Source organism: Octodon degus, unplaced genomic scaffold (assembly GCF_000260255.1).
Source record: "Octodon degus isolate 3935 unplaced genomic scaffold, OctDeg1.0 scaffold00102, whole genome shotgun sequence".
Taxonomy (NCBI): Eukaryota; Metazoa; Chordata; class Mammalia; order Rodentia; family Octodontidae; genus Octodon; species Octodon degus.
Window position 1 is genome coordinate 3,784,865 of NW_004524678.1, and position 3,609 is coordinate 3,788,473.

The window sequence follows — 3,609 nt, forward strand, 5'->3', positions numbered from 1 at the left end:
ACTTAGCTCCCAGCAGAATTTTTGCTTGAATAATAACAGTTCTTTGGGGCTGGAGAGATACCTCACTAGAATAAGCTCTTGCCTGGCAAGCACAGGGTCTTGAGTTCAATCCCCGGTACTACAAAAAACAAACAGTTCTTTGTAAAATACTGCCTTTTCAACTAGAATTATGACCTATTCAGAGATCTCTGGAGAGAAAATGGATTTATCCCAGTTAGGTCTCTATCATTTCTTCCATCTTAGCCAGAAATGATCTCACGCAAACTGTAACTTAGTTTTGTTTGTTTTTTTTTGCGGTACCGAGGATTGAACTCAGGATCCTGTGCTTGAGAGGCAGGCGCTTAGTCTACTGAGCTATCTCCCCGGCCAGCTAACTATAACTTAGGAAGCAAAGTAAATGCACATTATTCTTCTCCCTACAAAATGCATTCAACAGAATCCTGCGTCTTGAGCTTGAGTTGACACAGAGCTGTCCCTGGGGCGCAGAGCAAGGCCCTTTTTACTCTGTGGTCTCCTCTTTGCCAGCTTCCTACCCAACAAGGCTGGGGAATCACCCCGCCCTCACAGAACAACTCCTGCTATTTATCAAAATAGTTTCTGCTGCCGGAAGTAATGACCCTGTAAACAGAGGTGAATTGTGACCCCGGGGACCATTTTAAGTTTTCATATTCCCATGAGAGAAGCAGACAAGCTGTGAACTTTGTATTTGTTATCCCGGCTGATGGTGGAATCATACACAAATGTCTGAACTCTGTTCCTCATAGTGTAAAATGCAGTTATGTAATAGTAATACGTATTTCATAGGCAGGGATGCCAGGGCTTGTTATGTTTTGCAAAAGCTAATTGCTGAATTTTCAGTAATTTTGTAAGCCATTGTTAAACGTAGACCTTATTAAAATTAAGTTAGTAGAATGAAGGCAGGAGACAGGAAAAGGAATGCTGTGGGACTGTCCTGCTACAAGGTTGTATATGGTTAGATTTCTGGACTTACGTGTGAACATAAAAATTGTACAATTCTTTATTCCTATTTTCAAAATATATTTAAATTTTTTAATGTTTTTTCATCATATTCTGTAGAAACTTAAAGTTCAACATATCAATACTTGATGAAAAATACCTGTTCCACGTTATGCCTAAAATGTTTGATATTCAGAAATATAGTGAGGTTAAGCTTAACAGCCTAGGTTGTATGGTAATTACAATAAGCTTCTCTTCTGGAGGGTTGACAACCTAAGTCTGCAGACCAAAATTAGAGAAAAAGGAGGGCCGCAAGGAAAGCCAACATTTTGGCCCTAGCCTTCCAAGGTCAATTAAGACTCAGGATATATGAGAACTTGTACTGTAACATCATGTAATTCAGTAGTTTCCCAAATTTTCTGATCAAGGAGATTATGGGGCCAAAGAGGAAAACGATCAATGCTGTAGAGTGTGCCTAAGGAGAGTCACATGGAGAGAAAACATTCTCTCAGGCTTTCACAGAGAGCACATTGGCCAAGCAATGGCCGTGACTCATCCACATGGCTGACACTGACAAAGGATCTACATTCTGAGGTACAGGATCTCAGGATAAATCCTGAGGGGATTTCACTGACCTTATCAGACCCAAAAGCTATAATTCTTGTTGCATAGGTCCTACTTTACCTTGGTCTTAACCATCTAGCAGAAAAGTATAAAAATGAAATATAAGAAGTAAAGCCATGGTATTATGTTGAGCTGTAGGGGACTCAGGTCAACAGTTTCTGACATTGCCAGTCAAGCGGAAGACCTAATACTATTATGGGCTACTGGACTCTTTTAGAATATTTTGCTGAGTTTACACACTTATAATATTCAAATAATGGAACTTAACCAAAAAAGGAGATACAGATAAATGTCCATTTTTTATCTGTGTATTCAAAGTGGTTAAGATAGATATATAGTTACATTCTCTTAATGAATAGAGGGATTTGTTCTAATGGTGTTAGAATATCATGTCCGCATCTTGTACAGCATTTAACCACTAGGAAGAATGTGTGCAATGTGTTAATTATTGAAACTGTCCTACCAATTTGATTTAAAAAAAAAAGTAAAATAAAATAAGTACAAAATTTAATGAATAGTATCTAGTAAATCCAAAGTAATAATTTCTTGAAACCTATCACTTCCTCAGTGTTTGAGTTAATCTTACCAGTATTTATGTTTTTGAGGGTATTTGCACCCATCAGATGTGTCAGGCAAACAGCTCATCATGGTAGGCTGCTGGGCAGCCACACGTCTCAACCAGCTTCCAAGTTCATGGGTATCTTAGGCTGATAGCTTGAAACTGGCCATGGTGGAAATCAGCAAACATTATAATCCTGGCTTTTTCTTTAAGCTGTTGTTAAACGTTTTGCCGTAGGCTGCTCATAGTGTTTTTAGAATTCGTCATCCTTAAGAACAAAGCGTTAAGTACATATATGTCATAGGAAGTGTGACATATATTTATATATCACAGTGTAAATAGGTTGTGTGTGTTTGTATGTATATAAACAAAAGAGCCGGGTTAGCAAAGAAAGCTCCCACAATCTTTATTCAAATTTATTTCTGAATTCTTCATTCATTTTTCCCTGCCTGTGTGTGTTCCTCCCACTGTCCTTTATGTATTTATTTATTTATTTATTTAGTATTTAGTACAGGGTCTGCAGGGTTTCACTACGCAGATCAGACTCGTAGTGATCCTCCTGTTTTCAGCCTCCCAAGCGCCAGGATTACAGGTGCGCACTACCACGCCCAGTCTCCACTCTCCTTTAGTTTTACTTCTTCTCTTCATCTTTCTTTGCCTTCCCTTACCCCCAGACCTGACCTGCTTTGTATGCGGAATCACTGATGTCACTTCCTGTCTTTCCTCCTAACCTGCTGGCCTGACTCGAAGCTCACCCCGTCTGATCTGAGATCAGGTACAGTGTGCCCTGACTTAGCAGTACATCTCCAGCACCAAGCACTGAGCCCTCCACAAGGTCTTCCTTAAAGAATTGGTGCCCTGCGGCTGCCTCGGAGTGCAGGCAGAGACCTGGTGTACGTAGAAGGTGCAGGATGCCCGAAGATCCTGTCTCCGCCCGCTCTCGCACACTGGCTGACTCCAGACAGTCAAAGGTACAGCGAGGCACCGTGGCTTCCAATACTGCTGCCCTCCTGACCACCCTAGGATTAACTAAAAAGCTTCTATAGAAAATGGTCCAGAGAGTATATTAGATTAAATAATGTCAAGCCAATGTAAACAGCTGCCGTCTGTTCTGTGGAGAAGTATGCAAATACAATGACTCAGCTGTGGTTCTTGCTGGCCGCCAATTCTAGATGCTCTTGGTCATTCTCCTCCTCCCTCCCCTGCCTGTGTCTAGTCGCGAATTTTCCTGTGTGGCAGCTGCTGTCCATCTGCCTCTAGTTTTGAGAATCTGATATTCTTCTGTCAATGGAATGACCTGCTCTGATTCCTTTCACAACTAGAAATCCCTCTGTCCCATGGCCTAATTCAGTTTTTATTAATTTGCCTTTTAATGAAGAACTTTAAGCTCTAGCTCTACCACATCTTGGCTGTGTTCTATTTTAAATTATAGGTTACTATTTTGCCCTAGTTCAAACTACCAGTGATAT